Raw genomic sequence first — 20,745 nt, forward strand, 5'->3', positions numbered from 1 at the left:
ATAAATCTTAGTCCGAGGGCAGAGGAAGATGTGATGAGATGCCCCAGTTCAATCAGTGAGTCAGTGAGGCCAGAAAACAAGAGAGGTGAAATTCCTCCTTCCTTCACTTTTTGTTCTATTCAGACTTCAATGGACTGAAGCCCACCCACATTGAGTAGGGCACTCTGCTTTCCTGAGCCCGATGATCCAAATGGATGATCCAAATAATCTCATCTCAAAGCACCCTCACAGACATACCCAGAAACAATGTTAATCTGGGCTCACTCAACTTGACATATAAAATTAACCATCACATGAAGGGAGAAAAAGGAAAACCTAAGTGTTCTGTTGAATCCATATGATTCTTAGCGGTAGATGAGATATTTTCCGTACAGATAAAATATTTACATCATTGAGAGACCATATGCCCTACCTAAACATCACAGCTGGCCACAATGATTTTAGGACTATACCACAACTTCCAATCTTTCATTCAGAGCTTTCCCTGCTACCACGTTCCCTCATAGGCTGTGAGTTTATTAATGTTTGTATGTTCTTTGAAGTGTCATCTGCCATCTGTGACTTATGTCTTGGTATATCACAGTCTGTGCGACACCTTTGCTCAAAATGAGTCACTACATTTCTGATTACTATACACCAGCTTGGCCCACGGCCATATTCCTCAGCATTTTACAACTATGCCACATTGCCTTATTCAGGGTTTCAAAAACTCAGGCAAAAGCTCCTAGCATAAAATTCCTTTTAGCCCCTCTAGCTTTGCAGCAGCACCTGCAAAATTCCAAAATGGCTGGGCAAAGCTTTTGTAAATAAAGTTTTCATTGAAGCCTCTCAAAACACTTTTGTCTAGTTTCTCTCTTGCACAAATTACGAAATGCTTTGCTGGTGTCCAAGGCTTCCTGTGATCTGACCACCACTGACTTTTACACCCCTTTTTACCATTGTGTGGCAATATGAATCTCATGTGCCATTGAGATAACTCAGCTCCTGGCCAGTCCACGCATACACCACGGACTGTCCTTCCTCCGTGCATGTGGTCTCCTCCTCAGCTCCATACCAATTTGATTCTCCCAGTTTGGGGCAATTTATCCTTATCTTTCCAGTTGCTCCGGCCAAACACTCTGGAATTATCCTGGATTTTCTCTTTCATCCCTCGTATCAAATCCACAGCATGTCCTGATGGCTTAGCTTTCCAGAATTTGCCTAGAAATTAATACTTTTTCACTTCTTGTGCTGTGATTCTGATTCATTGCATCACTATTTCTCAGCTGTATTCCTAAGGCCAGCCAAGTAACTGCTTTCTTAGCTTCCAACCCTGTCCACCGTCATTCTCTTACGATGACAGCAGCCAGCACAATAATGTTGAGGCTTAAGCCATGCTCTAGCACTCCTCCTCCCCCTGGAGGTCCATAATATCTCAGATGGCCTCCACGGCTCTGGAATGCTTGGTTCTCATGTCTGTCAAATTTCATCTAATCTCAATCAATCTGCTGAAATCACAATGGCTTCCATTCTGTTTCTCAAACATTCGGGCATATCGCTACCTCAGGACTTTTGCACTTATTGTGCCCTCTGCCTGAAATGCTTACCCCCAATAACAACATGGTAACACTTTTACTTCTATGACTTTCTAACGTGGCCTTCTTTATTTTAAATGTAACTCCTGTCAGTGCTTCCTATCTTCCTTCCCTGTCTTATTTTTTTCCATGATACTTATTGCAGTTTAACTTTAAAAATACATGTAATGTGAGGCACCTGGGTGGCTCAGTCGGTTAAGCATCCCACTTCGGCTCAGGTCATGATCTCACAGTTTGTGAGTTGAAGCCCCGCCTCGGGCTTTGGGCTGACAGCTTGGAGCCTGAAACCTGCTTCAGATTCTGTGTCTCCCTCTGTCTCTGCCCCTCCCCTGCTTGTACTCTGTCTCTCTCTCAAAAATAAATAAATAAATACATTACATATATTGAATATGTATATGAATATATGTAATATATTTATTTAGTTTTAATGATCCTTGCAACACCATGTCAACTGTAAGTCACCTAAAGGCAGTAATTTTTTTTCTGTTTTGTTCACTGCTCTTTCCCCAGTGTACATCAGTCTATACCACCTGGTAAAAATTGAGTAAAAAGATGAATGAATGAATGGGATTTTTCTTCCAGCCAAGATGAAGTAACAGAGGTTCGATTTACTCTCCTAGATGAAACAACAATAAAGCAGAAAAACATATGAAAAAGCAGCTTATTGGGCACCAGCAATGAAGGACCGTGATCCCTTAGAGACAGGAAACAAGTCTTAAGGATTTCCCAAATTTTCTACCTTTGTAGAGTCTTCAGGCACAGTTCAAGGAATAATAACATAAATGGAGCTGGTGCATTTAATTTGCATTTCAGGATGTTGCTGAGAGTTCAGGAAGAACAAGGAGGCTAGAATTTTCAGAGTACTTGTGGGAGTGAGCTGCTCAGAGAGCTCCACAGACTGTGGAGGGTTTGCCTCAGGTATTCACCTCAGTACCAATCGGCACATACGTGTGAGGAAACTACCAGAGGCCAAGGAAATAGCCACCCCAAAGGAGGACACATCCAAGTGTCCAGGACTCAGACGGTTCTGGGAATAGTAGCTGCTTTCATAAGCTAGACTGGAAAAACCTCATAGCCCACAGGGCATCGGGTGGAATGGAGAAAGAGTTGCCCCAGAGAAGAGCAAAATTAGCCCTAGAGTAAGCCTTGCTGGAGTCCAACTGACACATCTTCAAAAACAAGACTTGAAGGAGTCAATCTGTTTCCAAGTAACTAAAATGCAACTCAGAAAAAAAAAAAAAAAAGCCCAAGAATATTTTAGAAATATAAAAATATCCATCAACCAAAAAATTAGCATTCATGATTTCTAACATGCACCAAACATTTACCAGGTATGTAAAGGATCAGAAAAATACAAACCTCCCATGGAGACAAAAATCAATCAACTTGAGGTTGGTACAGAACTGACACAGATGTAATGGTCAGTAGACAAGGTGTTATAGAGGTTATTATACCTATATTCCATACTTTCAAAAGGAAACTTTGAGGGGCCCCTGGGTGGCTTAGTCTGTTGTGGGTCTTATCTCACTGCTTGGCTCAGGTCATGATCTCATGGTCCATGAGTTCAGGCCCCCCCATATACTCCCTGCTGTCAGTGTAGAGTCCACTTGGGATCCTCTGTCCCCCTCCCTTTTTGCCCCTCCCCCATTCATGTTCTCTCTCTCCCTCTCTCTCTCTCTCAAAACTAATAAACATTTTTTTAAAAAGGAGTGCACACATGTCAAAATATCGATTTGTGGACAAATATGTAAAAATTATTGTAAATTGATTGTACTTTAATTAAAAAATGAATGACTGACTGACTGAATGAATGAATGAAATACTTCCTTCTATTTCAACCCTCATCCTTTAGTACTTATATTGTTCCATGATGGTATGTTATCTTGTATAATATAGATATCAACGTGTATGACAGCAGATACGACATATATATTTGTATCCTGTGGTGTTTTATAAAGTTTATGTTCTATTCATACTTGACAGAGGACAAAATTAACAAAGTAACTTCGAAGCATCAGAAAGCCCCAGTATAACTGTCAAATGTTGTTAAGTTGTTTTTTTTTTTTTTTTTTCTACTTTATTGAACTTCTGGCAGAAAGTTGCATAGTTGATTATTGTATAATCCACAGGGTCATTTTGAAACATGATTATGAAATTTTGGAGTTTTGCACATGTTTTTTCCCTTCTTGGAAGAGTCTTTGCTTCCTCAACCTTTGTTTAGTTAATTTCTAGTTATCGTTTAGTACTCAACACAAACAACCTATCAAGAAGTTAACTCTTGACTATTTATTGTCTCCATTAACATGCTCTTGATTGCTCTGAATTTGTTGTAGTACTGAGTCACAACTGAAATTAAAAATGCCAGTTCTAAGTACCTATTTAGTGTTTGTGTCTACCAGTAAATGTAAGTCACAGAGACAAAAGGACTGTGGCCCTCAGTATGCACCCAATAAGTATTTGTTAGATGTGTCAAGTTGTTAGGCTGAAGTGCACAATAGATAGGACATTTGGAAGATACTTGCCACACAAACATGTGGAAGTCCAAAGGGAATGTCAAGAAGTTCCTCATTCGTGGGAAGATCGTGGAAAGTAGGATAGGAAAAAATAGAATTTACTAGGCAGAGAGGGAAAAATTAGGACCTGAGTTCCCTGGGTGGGGGAAAAACACATATTTAGGAACAATGCTGGGAGTGTCTGACCACAGCAAACCCCATCGGGCATAAGGTTCTTCTTAAGAATGTAACAGACACAACTTACTCCCCCTCAGGAATTTGACTAAAGACCTAACTAAAAACAAGTAGTAAGGAATAAAACGGATGACCCACAAGGAATGATATGGCCATAGGCCACCCCTCATGCAATGAAAACTAACCAGTCAAGAATGGACAACCCAGCACCTAGAGTTATCAAGCCAATGAGGGTAGGAAGGAAGGAATAAGGGGGAAGGGCTGACCATAACCTTACAAAACAAAGACCCTTGCCAATAGTCTCAGGCACTCACTTTCGAATGTTGCCTCTCTGTAAAGAGAGCTTTCCTACCACTCTTACTTTCTAATCTTATATTCTAATAAACTTTTGCCTGCTGCTCGTTTTGTGTCCATCTCTTCATTCTTCGAAGCGGTGAGACAATAAAACCCAGGTACTGAGGCAATAAGATCCTGCAACAAAAGAATGGACGTTGAGGGAGGATGTGAGGAGAATTGCTCAGGAAAGAGCTATACTATTAATTTTATCTCCCAGGGGAGAGGGAGTGCTTCTTTCCAACTTCGGGTCACTGAAAGGGACTTCTGAGAAGTATTCGGAGGCCTTGATAGACATTCTATGTGGTGGAACTATTCGTCTGGAGTCCTTTTACAAGATACTCTTTCCAGGAGGGCTTCCTGCCAGAGAGAAGAGACTGCAGAGTGAGAGACTGTGGGGCAGCAGCGGAGGGGTGGTGATGTGCAGCCAGAAGACACAGCGTCTCTATCAAAGAGGCCTAAATTTGGAAGATGCGGCCAAGGAGGCTATGAAAAATGTAGGAAACCATGCATCTACCATGTCAAAAAATGCAGAGCCCCCTTCTTGCAAGCCCAGTCAAGTAAGAGATTTCTTATTCCCTTATTTTGCCCACACTGTCCTTATTTCAACTCTCATGTTGCAGGCAAAAGCACACACAAATCAAGGGACGGAGGGGAGCAAAACTGAAAGAGAAATGGATGAATCCCTTTCCCAGGTGGCTCCTCTCCAACCAGCCCCAACTTGGAGAAAGTGAAACAGTCTCATCTTGGGATGAAGATTAAAGTGTTCTTAAAATATCGGGCTGATACTCCAATTTCTAAATTTAGATAGCATTTTGAAACCTAAAGGGATCATAGGGCTTCCCGTTACCTAAGAGCAAAGGAGACTTCAGCCTTGCTCAAGCTCTCAGTGAGGGCAGGGCAGTTGCATTCCATAAAGGAAGTTTTGAAGAGAAAAGGGGAGACAAAAATGGGCTTGCTTTTTCACTCACTGAGTCTTGTTTTTACCTTCACAAGTGAAGAGATAACTAAATAAATAAAGTGAGTAAGTGCTCTGTGATTTCCTCGTTCCGCCTTTATTTAAAATTTTTTTTTCAATGTTTATTTTTGAGAGACAGAGCATGAGCGGGGGAGGGGCAGAGAGAGAGGGAGACACAGAATCCGAAGTAGGCTCCGGGCTTTGAGCCCACAGCACAGAGCCTATCGTGGGATCGAACTTATGAACGGTGAGATCATGACCTGAGCCGAAGTCAGACACTTAACCGACTGAACCACCCACGTGCTCCTCCTGGTTCCGTCTTTAGATAAACCTACTTAGCTTTAGTGTCGTCATTTCAATTTACCAGTAGGGTTTATTTGTTTGCTCACTTTTAGCCATGCCACAAACGTTTCACATGATACTGCTCTTGTGACAGTTGGAACATTTTAAGGGACTAAAATTCTGCACCTGAATGTGCATGTGTGGGAGTTTCCCACACCAACAAGCATTTCTCTGACACCAGCCGGGTGTCCTACAATTCATCTCATTTCTGACACTACGCAGAGATAGTATCAGATTCCATGGGTTAAGGGCTCAGTTTACGAGACTGTCTTTCCCCCACTCCCACCCCAACTTCAGACATTAGTCCCACGTCCAGTTTATCACCTGGGCTTCTGACTGACAAGATGTACATCGAAGGTTCTTATGACCTTTTCCATAGTTTGACAAATCCGCTAAAGTGGTTCGCAGAACTCAAAGAAATATTTTATTTACTAGATCACAGGATTATTATAAAAACACACAACTCAGGAAGAGCCAGATGGAAGAAATGCACAGCGCAAGGTATGTGGGAAGGGGCACGGGACTTCTGTGCCCTCAGCCAGTGCATCACGCTCACTCCCTGAATATTCACATGTTCACTAAGCCAGAAGTGTTCCAAAACCTGTCCTCATGGGGTTTTATGGAGGCTTCGTTACATAGGCAAGATTGATTAAACCATTGGTCATTGGCAGTAGACTCAACCTTCAGCCTCTCTCTCCTCCCTGAAGGATCATGGATGGGACTGAAAGTTCCAACCCTAGCAATCAGCCCCCATCCTTGGGTGAGGCCCTAAAGCCACCTTATTAACATAACAAAAGACACCTTGATCCCTCTCACTCAGGAAAGTCCAAGGCTGAAATGGTGTAAAGAAAAGCGATTACCATTAATTTATATGGAAAAATTCTTGAGGTTCCCAGACCCCCCAAAGTCACCTCTCTTAGGCTTTTCTGATACACTAGGACACACCTTGCTAAGAAGCACACAATGGGTGGAGATAAAGCCCAGATGCTCCCTGACAGGGCTCCGACCTCTGGCGGCTTTGTGCTGAGGGGCAGAGTGTGGTTCCCCAGGAAGAAAGTTGGGGCACCACTCTCTCAGCTCTGGGTGCCTGCTGCCTCTGTAATGCTCACCGCAAAACTAATGCTGAATGCTGTTTTCCCTTGTGACCTATTCCTTTTGAAGCAAAATTCTTCTTCAGATTTCTTTCGGTTAGTGAAAATAGGTACAGTAAAACCTTTGCAAGCATAGTTCATTCCGGAAACATGCTTGTAATCAATCCAAAGCACTTGTGTATCAAAGCGAATTTCCCCATAAGAAATCATGGAAACTCAGATGATTCGTTCCACAACCCAAAAATATTCCTACAAAAATGATTACAATACTGTAATATAACACAAAATAATAAAGAAAATACAAAATATAAAGAAAAATAACCTGCTCTTACGTTTGAAAACCTTCGTGGCTGGTGTGAGGGAGACAAGAAAGAGGAGGGTTATTGTGTAGGACAACTTTCAATATCACTAACGGATGTTGACTACAGTACAGTATTAATAAACGCTTGTCCTACACTGTACTTAATGTAACTGGCAATAAGGCAGCTGAGCTAGGGGTCTGTCTCCGCAGGCAGCCTGACTAGAATGAAGCAAAGCGTTCCTAAGTTTACTCTTGCGTGGAAAAGCAAAGGGCTGTCTATAAGTGCTTTGAAGTGACCAAAAAATACTCTAGTGCCAGTTGTGGGCTCCTTCCAACATTCTGAAATATCACTGATTTCTGCCAAACATACATCCAAGCATGGGAGATGATCACCCACAATCCCCTAGTGAGAGAGAGAGAGAGAGAGAGAGAGAGAGAGAACCACTGACTCAGTTGTGATTATGTGACATTCGGTGTCGTGCATTACTTGCATTGCAAGACATAGCTCGTTTATCAAGTTAAAATTCATTAGTGTCTTGCAGGATAGTCTCAGAACAAGATACTCGTCATCTAAGGTTTTACTGTTCTAACGTAGGTCTTTCATAAAAGTGAAGTGGCCTAATGCAAACTTCCAAACAGCGAGGAATACCTGTATATGAAGTTAAACGAGCAGAAGCTGTAGAATTAATAAACGTGTTTCAGGCGCTGAAAATAATTTCATGCACAGCAGTTCCCTGCCTTACTGTGGTTTAACTTACAGTGATGTGAAAGCATTACACATTGAGTAAAAACCGTACTTCGAACTTTGAATTCGGAGCTTTTCCGGGCTGGTGACGTGCAGGGAGATGCTGGGCAGTGGTGGCAGGGCTTAGCTCCCAGTCGGCCCACAATCGCGGGGGTGAACCAGTGCCACACTTACAGCTGGGTTGCATCCAGAAAACCATTCTATAGTTCACATTCAGTACTGTATTCAATAAGCTACGTGAGATTTCCAACACTATATTATAAAACGGACTTTGTGTTGGGTGATTCTGCCCAACTACAGGCTAGTGCGAGTGTCGTGGGCACGTTTAAGGTAGGCTAGGCTGTGATGTTCTATTCAGTAGGTTAGGTGTATTAAACATATTTTTCACTTAGGGTATTTTCAAAGGATGATGGGTTTATCAGGGTATAACCCCATCAAAAACTGAGGAAAGAGATTTAAGGGTCGAAAGTGTTCAGGAGGGATATGATGAGGGACCATAAGGCAAGCTGAGGGTCAAGCACAAGCTCACACAAACCCGTCCTCCCCTGCACAGGTGGGACAAGTGTGATATTCCTCAGGCATTCCAGGCTGCCCAAGGACAAAGGAAAGAAAACCAATGGTGAACTGATAGAGGTCACTAGTCGTGCAGGACATGAGTCTCCATCACTTTGCAAAGATCTTAGTAAATTACAAAAAGGGAATCTTGTCAATAGCCTAATCTCCAGGAACTCCTTACTGCCTTTTTTTTTTTTCTTTTTTCTTGAGAGACAGAGAGAGCACAAGTGAGTGAGGGGCAGAGACAGAGAATCCCACAAGGGGTAGAGAGAGAGAGAGAGAGAAGTGGGGCTCATCTGGGGTTCGTGTTTCACCCAAAGAGGGACTCAAAGTCATGAACTCTGAGATCATGATCTGAACCATAGTCAAAGGCTTAAAGACAGCCTCTCTGGTGTGCTTTGCTGTCTTAAAGATAATGCTTTGCCAGAGGGCGGGGGGGAACCTTTAGCTTGACAATAGTTAGGCCTCCAGTAATCTATGTCTTCTTTAGCAGATGAAAATCCCTTTGAGAAACTTTCTGGTGACTTTACCTCCCCCAAGTCCACAGTATATAACCAGTCCCTGACCAAAACCCCAGTGCAGCTGTTTCTGCCCATGGGTCCTGTTCCCATCCTTTAATAAAATCACCTTTTTGCACCAAAGATGTCTCCGAGAATTTCTTGGCCATCGGCTCTGAACCCCCACCATTCCAAACCCTATCAATCTGTACCAGATTATAACATGTGTGGGGACAGAGGAATGAAGAGGCAGGAAAGGGACACAGGAGAGAATGAGGGGATAATCTCTGTAGGTAAAGAGTTGCTTTATGTGCCACAGAAGTTAGTTTAGGTGTTATCATTTAAGTAACAGGAAAGATTTGAAGAATTTTGAGCAAGGACTTGACATAGTTTTATTTGCATGAGAAATTTCTGCAGGGGTGGCAGCCAGGATGAGTGGGAGAAGTGTTAATAAGACAGAGAAAGAAAGACCTTTACTCTAGTTCAGTGTTTTTCTCAGGACCATTGTATCTGCCTTCTCACTAGTCTTCCAGCTTCTTCCTGCGCTCCCAGAAGGATCCTGTTAAAACGAAAGGTAGACCGGATCAGACCACTGCTCTATTCAGTTTGCTGCGGCGTATTCTCCTCTGACCTGGATTAAAATCCTAAACCCTATGGACCACCAGGCTGCATACGAACTGGCACTGACCACTGAGTCAGTACTCACTTGACCTCATTTCTATGCTCACATTACTCTGACCTTATTCATTGTTCAGTTCTTTCTCAGGACCTTTGTACACTCTTTCCTCAGAAAGCCATATCATCTCTCATCTTTCTGTTCTCTGCTCAAATAGAAACTCATCTGAGAATATTTTCCTGACTACCCTATCGTAAAAAGCGCTCCCCCTTAATGCTTGATCACTTTACATCTATAATATTGCCTTATGTTTATGCATAGTGCTCGCATGTAACCTAATATATGCTCATTTGTTTGTTTTTGACTGTCAGACTCCTCACCTCCACCCCACCCCGCCTTCACACACACTAGAATATAAATCTACAGAAGTGAGATTTAGTCTGTTTTCATTCAACAAATAATCATTGAGTGCCTTGTATGGCGCAAGCACTGTTGTGGGAATTGGGAATATAACCGTAGAAAGAAACAAATAGAACTCAAGATTTCTGCGTTCAAGGAATTTACATTCAAATTGTGTTCTACTTTTGTTCGCTGGCTTATCCTAAATACCTGGAAAACTGCCGGGGATGTAGTAGGAGTTCAATACATGTTCATTGAACGAATGTGCAATTCATTGTTGCAGCTCTGAAAAGAAGTTGGGAATGAGTCTGCAGTTAGAGTCTGCATAGGTTACGGTGACAAGTCTGTGAAAGGTGGGGGAGGGGAAGCAGTTAGCCCAGCGGGCAGTTTTCTAGGTCATGGTGTATCTGCTCAGTTGTGGTAGATATGAAATTGTGTTACCGGCTCACACCTCTTAAAATGATGCTCTTTTACTGCCAAGCTCCCTTTGATATCTAAGTTTGGTATCTACCCATTTTTCAAGACGCATATGGGAATGGGGAATTGAGTTTCAAATCCATATATAATGCTTAAAGCTAAGAAACCAGCCAGATGTAATTAACAACTTAAAAATATTGCCTATCTAGTGATTCATGCATAAACTTTATTTGAATTGAACACCTTCAGCTTGGTATTGTGTTCCTGCTTGCATTTAGATTTACATTTCATATTTCAACAAGGCCAAGAAATTTCATTTTACAACTAGAAGGGCCTTGCTCATTAAGGAAGAAGCAAGGATCTGTTCATTTTTGACCTCCTTCCCCTGTCCATCAACTACCGCCATCTCCCTTCTCACCTGCAAGAAAGTATCGTAAGAAATTATTCATGGTCACCTCTATGCATAAAAGGAGGTATTTTCAGTTCATTGTCTAAGAACATATGATTCCAAATAGGACATGTAAGTAAGTTTACTTGAGTTTTTTTTTTTTTTTTAATTTTTTTTTTTTCAACGTTTATTTATTTTTGGGACAGAGAGAGACAAAGCATGAACGGGGGAGGGGCAGAGAGAGAGGGAGACACAGAATCGGAAACAGGCTCCAGGCTCTGAGCCATCAGCCCATAGCCTGACGCGGGGCTCGAACTCACGGACCGCGAGATCGTGACCTGGCTGAAGTCGGACGCTTAACCGACTGCGCCACCCAGGCGCCCCGACTTGAGTTTTATTATCTGCACAGGAGGTTTTGCAACCTACTTTACTACATGATCAAGAAGATGAAGTGGGAAAATATGCATAAGGTGCTTATCACAGTGCCTGATTATAAATGTTCAGTAAACAGCTCCGTTCTGTTTCTGAAAGCACAGGACGCCACGTGTATGCTTCCTCTGTACGTTTGTAGAACTTTGCTATGCCGTTTAGCACAAATTGCCTTTCCTTGCTTTTGTCTGACTTTCCATTGTTGGAAAAAGGTCCAAAATAAGGGATCACTTGGGAGCAATTTCTAGTATAAGTTATCTCTGAGGCAATCCTGCAGGCAAGAAAAGAAATAGTGAAGTGGCACTGAAACCAGACTCTGGTTAATTGATAATTTTGCTAAGGACAGATCTTGAGCTCATCAGTCATGGCCATTGGCAAACCCCAAGAAATCTCAGTGTACTTTTTCTACCCTCTCAGGGTAGTACCCTTTGGACCGGTTGGACCGAAATGAAAGATCCAAGCTGGAATATGCACTGTCTTATGCATGGCATAATAATCCACTGGTAAACATACATTCTAGGAGTGATCTGACATCCAGATCTGGGATTTCGAGTCCTGGGTTGAGAAAATTAGGAATTAACAAGCCTGCAGGAACATAAGTGTTGATTACTGGTAGTACTAGAATAGCAGTCCAATGGCCCTTTGTGCTGACACATGATTTCATTCCAACTTACTATGCCCTTTCATGTTGCCTTTGCATTGCTATTCCACGAAAACCCCAAGGTTTTGAATGGAATAATTTAGGAACCATCCTCTTCCGGATTCTGCAGCAGAGTGTGATAACTGTTACTCATTAACCAAAAAGTAAGTGTCACAAAATATATTTTATTTCTGCAAAAAATCCAATTCATTGGAATTTCCCTTAAAGTACACACACTAAAACTAAATAAACAATTATAACACACACACCCAAACACTCACACTCACACTATGATAAAATCCAATATATCAGAGGTGTTAATGGAGAATTAGCCTAGATAAAATTTCCATTGTCTTTGGGGCTGGTTTGATCCAATGAAAACTGCCAAAATGACGGAAATGGACACTTTAATACTGTCTAGCTATCTTAACAGATGGAAATACAATTAGTTAACATAAAAAAAGACCCAAAACAAAATAAAAAGGAACTTGAATTTCAACTAAGTTGGCAGCAGAAATAGGATTTTGTAAAAAATCAATTTAGCACTAATTAAGGAGGGTGAATCCCTTGGTTTTAAATAGATTGCTCACTGCTTATTCTTAAATTCTCTCCTGTTCCAATCCCCAACCCCCAACCCACCCATAAATGAAACAAACTCTGAAGGATCTGGAAAAAATAGTGTTTTAATAAAGATACTTTAAATGATAAAAGGAGGTAAATATATCCTGAAAGTGAAAACCAAAGTGCAGAGGGGGAAATCTGATTTTACAGAACTGCATTGTAATATAAAACCAGATTTGTATACTTATAAATATAAGTTGTGTGCATTATTCCTCTGCCAGGAAACTACATTAGACACATCTGTATAAAATATATTTCCAATTTAACCAGTCTGGAATGACCACATTCATTTTCTAGTTCACTGCAAGGGTAAGTAACATAATAAGTACAATGTATTCTCCAAATTTAATAATTTAACATGCTTGCTTAGTTAACTTATTATTACCAACATAACATCTTGGGCTTTGTTTCTTTCTACATAAAATGCCAAGCACACTGAAGATGCCTGCAAATTTAGAATTAAAAGTTTATCTTCTTCAAACTGAATTGTTGAAACACGTATTTCCGTCCCCCCCCAACTTTTTTTTTTTTTTACCATTTAAATAGTTTTTATTTTAAATAAAGTTCCATATTTGATAGTTAATCATAAACATACAAACTTCTTTGAAAAATCAAAATGCTCTTATTCTAAATGGAATAAAATCAAGCTAAACAAAGATCTAAAAATAAGTCTAAGATGTTTATGTAGAGAGAAAATCAACTTTAAAAGGAAAATGCATGCTGTAATTAGAAAATAGGCTATGCTTGATGGAACGCAGACACTATGGAGTTACTTTTTTATTGTGTACTTTTTAAATGCAGGAAATATATCCCACAGAGATGTACTATGTCATTTCCAGAGGGGCTTTTTTTGGGCTACAGATGAAAAACTGATATTTAAATGTATGAAATATGCAATACAACATGAAAACCAAATTAGTTGAAAGCAGGTGTAATTTTTCCCTCCATATTCTCATTCTCAATTTTCATTATTATATCAGAACTCAATACAAAAGAGAGAAAATCCATACATGCCTAAATCCGATAATATGAGTCAGGACAAAATGGGTGTTTTTCGATGTTTTCTCCAAATTTACTTATATTTCATGCATTTCCAAACTTGTTTTCTCTGACAGAAAAGTCATATCCTTGTGACTTCAATTTTTGCCACATTCAAGTCTTTGCTCAGAGGTCACTTTATCCCAGAGAACTTCTTGGACCCTCTATTTAACCTGCACCCACAGCTTGCTCCCCACCTCCCCATGGTACAATTCTCTCTGACCATATTTCTTTCTTCCTCTTTCTTCATTACTTTTTTCACTGTATATGCTATTTATTTTAGTAATTTACTAGTTTATTGTCTCTCCCTGTTAGTTGTAATTAACATTACAATACATTGGCTGAAAAATTCAATGTCCGTTAGGAATTTGCATCCATTAGGTTTCTTGTGATTTAAGTTAGATAAACCTTGACATTTTTTTCTGTATCCTAGAAATCTAAAAACTTGGGGGTGCCTGGGTGGCTCAGTCGGTTGAGCGTCCAACTTCGGCTCAGGTCATGATCTCACGGTTTGTGAGTTCTAGCCCCGTGTTGGGCTGTGTGATGACAGGTTGGAGCCTGCTTCAGATTCTGTGTCTCCTCTTCTCTCTGCCCCTCTCCCACTTGTGCTCTATCTCTGTCTCTCAAAAATAAATAAATGTAAAAAAAATTAAAAAAAGGAATCTAAAAACTTGCCTCTTCGACATATTTATCTTCCTATCATTCATAGACTTTCTCTTCTCCTTTTCTACAATCTTCTTTTTTCTAAATTTTCTAGAGCCAAAGCTGGAAGACCACGGCTTTTTCTTTATATATAACCCAAAGGAACTCTCATTTGTTACAGGAAGTAACATTTATTAAAATGGAAAATGATTTGTTTATGACCCAAGAAGCAAGAGTGTTACAGTCCATTTTGTAGCATGTTCTCACTTAGAAATGTACATGTATCTCCAAGTGGTGGTGGCCGCATTCTTATCAGAGATTTTTAGATTACAATATTATTTAGAATTTCTATCCCACTTCTTAATTTAAAAGTAAATCATTCTGCAGTGATTAATCTAATTTTAATTCCTAAGTATATAGAGATGGTGATGACACTATTTTGAGCTGGAAACATGGGAAAATGATGATTATTTTCAGAAAGGAACAAATCCTTCCTTTACAGTTTGTTAATCTAAGGAAACCAGATGCCTTTTTTTCTGAATGAAAGAGTCCTGGAAGGATAACTATCCTAAGAAAGGATGTTGGAAGATTGCTATATACTTCATGTATATTTGCATAGGCCACTCATGGCATGTGGATAGATTCATCATGTTTGCCATATCTAAGCTGTGTGTATGTTTTGTGGATGTAGGTGTCCGGATAAAATTGATGCAATTGTCTATAGCTCTTCATAGCCTACCCATAGAAGTGGGTCCCAAACTGTTCAATGGCAATGATAGTCATCTTGCTTTTAATGTTAAGAAAATAATAAGAACCATACTTAACAAAGGAACAGTTTCCAATGAATTTGAGGTGTACTAATTATGACAACATTCACTCATATTTGAAAAACTGTGACATTTATCTGTGTTGTGCTATTTGTTGAGACTCCTGTTAGCATTTTATATGTATTTGACTTGGACATCCTTGCCTCCATAACCTCTCACCCCATGATCATTGTTCAGACACTGGGGACCAGCGTTCTCCAGTTTGAAACCCTTAGGAAATTCAACTGCCAGGCTAGTTTTTTCTACAAGTGAAATATTTATGAGGATTGTTTTGAAGTAAGTGATGGCCTCAGGTCTTAGTCTGGGTTAAAAGGGAGCAGAACAATTCTTCACCAAGTTTGAGTCCCTGGCTGGAGTTTAGCATGTATGTACTGAGCATTCTATAAACATACAGTACCAAATTCACAGTGTTGAGAAGATTAATTGAGTTCCAAACTTCAAAGCTCTTAAAATTGTGCCTGGAAAATGGAAACTGTTCATTAAGTGTTAGTCATTATCAGTGTTATTAACATTAGTTATTGTCTGAAAAATTCAAGAGGCAGTAGTAACTTCCATCCATCTATTTGATAAACATTGGAAAAGCTGTCTATATCTCAGGAATCCAAAATCTTCCTCCTGCTTTAACTGTATAGGTGCTGGAGATGTAGGAATGAATAAAATAGATGCGGTCTCCGCTGTCAGAAGATGTTTACGTCACCACGGGACATAGGTGCTTAATTAAATATACATAGAATTGTGTAATGCATAGTAAGTGGTCTGAAGGAGAAGTTTAGGAACTACTAAGGTGTATTGCAGGGGATTTGGCCAAGATCGGAGGATTAAGGCAGACTACTTGGATGAAATGACTTTTGAGATGTAAAGCATGAGCAGGGATTTACCAGTCACAGGTGGGTGAAGCCAGGAGAAGCACTCCCAGCACAGGGACTGCTTTCATGTGAAGGTCCTGAAGCTGCTGGAAAGATGGAAAGAAAACTCACATGGCCAGACCATAATCACTGTGGGAATGTGATCAAAACCAAGATTGGAGAGAAGGGTTGGGACCTAGCAGGCAAGTCCAAGCTAATTTTGAATTTTGTCTTATGGATGAAAAGAAAGTATTAAAGAATTTCCAGTAATACCTGTAAAGCACTGGCTTAATCATAACACTCTGCCATCTGTTTTGTCAACTAAGATAAATGAAAAGTACTACTTTTCATGAAATGAAATGAAATGAAATGAAGTGAAATGAAATGAAATGAAATGAAAAGGGCTACTGCCATTGACATTGAAGAGGGTGTTCCTATTTAAACATTTTGGGGACCATTTTTATGGATAAACCTTGAAGGGCCAAACATGGTAACACAGGTTTTATATGAACACAGTTATCCTCAAAGCATTAACTTATTTTAGATCTGGCAAATTTAATAAAGCTATTTACACTTCATTGGCTAGAAACATGTAAATGGTTAAAGAACGATCCAGGCTGCTGGGTTGTAAATTCAATTGCTGCCATTTATTCTTTTTTATTTTTTTAATTTTTTAAATATTTATTTTTGAGAGACAGAGAGAGACCGCATGAGCAGGGGAGGGGCAGAGAGAGAGAAGGAGACCCAGAATATGAAGCAGGCTCCAGGCTCTGAGCTGTCAGCACAAAGCCTGATGCGGGGCTCGAACTCACCAGCCGTGAGATCATGACCCCAGCTGAAGTTGGACATTCAACTTACTGAGCCACCCAAGCGCCCCTCTGCCATTTATTTTTTAGAGAAACTTAGGTAAGGTATTTTTTGTTTATCAGTGTTCTCATCTATAAAGTTAAAGTCAAAATATTGCTTTAATGACGAAATAAGTTAATATTTGCCAAGTACTTTAAGAATGTCTGACATATAATATGCTCTTAAAAATGTTGAGAGACACAATCGTATTTGATGGAGTATCTGGGTACTCAGTACTCTATCAGGTCTGTTAGAACATAAATAAGGGTGATTTCTAATTTATAGTAGTTTCACCAGGCTGAAGTAAGACAACATGTATAAAGTGTCTAGCATGGGCATTAGCTCACAATGAACACTCAATAAATCAGAGCTTCAGGAAATTACAGAGGAGCTAATCTAAGGATGAGTCAGAGCTGTCCAGAGGGTCAAGAAATGAAGAAAGAGTCCAGTGTTTACCTGAATTATTCCAGAAATTTATGTCTTTAAACATTGTCTTCATATAGTTATTTTAAGAATGTTAATAAAGGGGCGCCTGGGTGGCGCAGTCGGTTAAGCGTCCGACTTCAGCCAGGTCACGATCTCGCGGTCCGTGAGTTCGAGCCCCGCGTCGGGCTCTGGGCTGCCGGCTCAGAGCCTGGAGCCTGTTTCCGATTCTGTGTCTCCCTCTCTCTCTGCCCCTCCCCCGTTCATGCTCTGTCTCTCTCTGTCCCAAAAATAAAATAAAACGTTGAAAAAAAAAAATTAAAAAAAAAAAAAAGAATGTTAATAAGTAGAAGTCTTCATTACGCAATAGGCAGAGCACATGGACTGGGACATCAGGATAGTAGAGACATCAAGAAATGAAGGTGGAATATATTTTTTCTGGAAGGAATTGGATATTAAAAGATAAAAATAAAAAAAAAATTGCTGTAGCATGAGGAAAATAAGACCATTGCTATTCTTACATTTATATTACAAGTTACTATGTCTATATCTCTATTTCCCTCTATATAGATACTTTATTTTGAATTACCCATTCTAAACACCATAATCTCAGGGTCTAAGTGTCTCTCAAAATCATAATCTGGCCCTGGAAGTGCAGCACAAACAGATGGAGCACATGGCATCTGACCAAGACATTCAAGTGGCTCAAGGAGCACATACGCTATGGTTGTGTTTGTTTAAGGATGATGCACCGTCACAGGAAATTGTGAGTAGGATCTCTAGGGAACATCATACAACATGGTTGTCTGTTGGCCATGTTTATTCATTAATAAATATGCTAACTATATATTGAATACCTATATATTGGTCAGGGCCCAGTAAGAGAAATAGAAATCACATCAGCTAAGAGATGAATTTGTAGAGATTTGGGCTGGGAGGTCAAAGGCAGGAGGCTCAGGTTGAACTAGTAGCTCTGTGGACTGCGCTATAGATGGAGACCAAGACTTCTGAGGATGAGTGATGTCTGATGGAGATGAAGCCTCGGAACAGGGACAGGAATTGTAGAGTTGGAACTTCCTTTACAGAAGGCCCCTTGCTTGGCAGGTATTGGTATCTGATGAGGTGCTGGTTATGCGAATGTGGGAAAAAGGTAGAAAACAGAATGGAGTGCTACTGCCAGAGCCCAAACAGTTAGAAGCAAGTCCATCCCTATCTTATATTTTAGAAATAATAATAAAGTAAGAGAGGGGCACCTGGGTGACTCATTCAGTTGAGTGACTGACTCTTGTCTCAGGTCATTATTTCATGGTTTGTGGGATTGAACCCTGTGTTGGGCTCTGCACTGACAGCATGGAGCCTGTTTGGGATTCTCTCTGTGCCCCTCTCTGCTCATGCTCTCAAAATAAATAAATAAACTTAAAAAATAGTAAAGTGAAAAAAAAAATAATGTTATTCCAGATAGCCGTATATTATGGCAGAAAACAAACCCAAAAATGAGATAGAAAGTGACTGACATGATGGAGGAGGGAGGCCATGTTAGAAAGGTGGTCTGAGGAGAAAACAATGGGACAGAGTTCACGAAGATGAGGAGAAACTCTGCGAAGGCTGATGTCATCACATTGCTTGCAGGAGGAAAAACATGTTTAGACCCTGATCAGAAAGCATCCTGGCACAGAGAAGATAAGTGTGCAAATGAAGACCTGAGACAGATCATACAGGCCATGAAATTAGGTTTAATTTTATTCCAGGTGAAACGGGAAGACATTGAGGAATTTTAAGCACTCTGATTTGTGTAATAAGAAAATCACTATGTCTACTTTGTGGAGAGTGGACGATAGTTGGCAAGATTGACCATAAATGATCACAGATGTGTTTCATTTAGCTGGCACCAAGTTAAAACACTGAAGCAACACTTAAACATTGGTAAATTTCTAATAAAAATGCAACTTCTGGCTTATGTTAAAATACCTGCGGATCTGGCATTCCTGGGCTCACAACATGGCAGCCATCTGCTGATGCTAAGTGGCCACTGACTTTCCAGAAGGGGCAATTCACCACTGCCCACTCACCTCTCATCTTATCCCTGAGAAGCCTACTTACTTCACTAATATTAATTGCCTGAACCCCAAGGCATTTGAGTTTGTGACTTCTGATCATTTTTCCTTGCCCTGAAGCAAAAACTTTCCATCCCACCCTCTATTTACAGTATGTTATTTTCTGTCAGCCATCAGGTGCACAGGTGCACTCTTGACTCATGTCAGGCTCCCACTGTCGGTGCAGGTGTGGACTGCTGCTGTGTAGACAGTGGAGGGGAGATGCATGAGCAGAGAGAGAGAAGAGACAGAGACAGAGACAGAGAGACAGAGTGCAAGCAGGGGAGGGGCAGAGAGAGAGGGAGACACAGAATCCAAAGCAGGCTTCAGGCTCTGAGCTATCAGCACAGAGCCCAACACGGGGCTCGAACTCGTGAACTACAAGATCATCACCTGAGCCGAAGTTGGATGCTTAACCAACTGAACCACCTGGGCGCCCCTCATAAAGGATTTTTTAAGACTTGGTCCTATGGGGTCTTATTTACTATGAGGCATTTTCCAGCATTCAGGTTTTACTTTACATAAAATTTTGCTTGAATTTTTTTAGCTTTTACTAACTTACAGAAGAGTAAGCATAATTAAAAAGTTCTGACATTTTAATAGTGATATTCATGTGTTTGAGATTATGATTTAGTCTCTACGTTCATTTGTTCATTCAAGAACAATATATTTTTACTAATTTTACAGTTGTCTATAAATTAACCTTTTGAGGAGTATCAAATTCCATCTCACATTGGAAGTATGAAAAACAACGTAATTCAGTAAAAACAATTCATGCTGATGTGATTATCCAAATTATATCTTAGACAAGACTCTATGTTAAGGTTCCTGTTACAAGTACAAAGAAGCCTATGGAATTTGTCATGATTAATATACCTTATGTTTAAGATAAAATGGCTATATATATGAAAAAAGTTTATAGCAAATAAACAAAACACTTTGCAATTCCATATTAATTTTTAGAGTAATCCTTCTAATTTATTTTCAAACTTTCTGAGGAAATTGATATTCTCCCCTACTCTCAAATCCTTTCTCCAAATAGATTATTGAGAAGAAATGGAATTTATTTCTAAATATTTTCTATGTGCATTTGATATTTGATTCATTATTCAATCCCATTCCATCATTAACTAGAGTTTCAAAAAGGGTAATGTTAGCAGGGGATTTGTAATAAGCAATTTGGTGGTTATTTTCTGGCTGTTTATTTATAAATCAAGGACTTTAATATGAAAAGTTAGAAATAAATACTGTCCTTTTCCAAACTATGGTGAACACCAAAATCAAGTAATATAATATTTTCTTAATTCTTTTACAGTTTAAAATGAAAAATAGGAAAAATATAACTTTTCAGGACACTGAAGCCTATTCACTGTTGTATCTCTAGAGCCTGATACAATACATGGAAAATATTTAATAAATATGAAGTGAATGACTATTG

Source organism: Leopardus geoffroyi, chromosome B1, assembly GCF_018350155.1.
Source record: "Leopardus geoffroyi isolate Oge1 chromosome B1, O.geoffroyi_Oge1_pat1.0, whole genome shotgun sequence".
In the NCBI taxonomy this organism is placed as follows: domain Eukaryota; kingdom Metazoa; phylum Chordata; class Mammalia; order Carnivora; family Felidae; genus Leopardus; species Leopardus geoffroyi.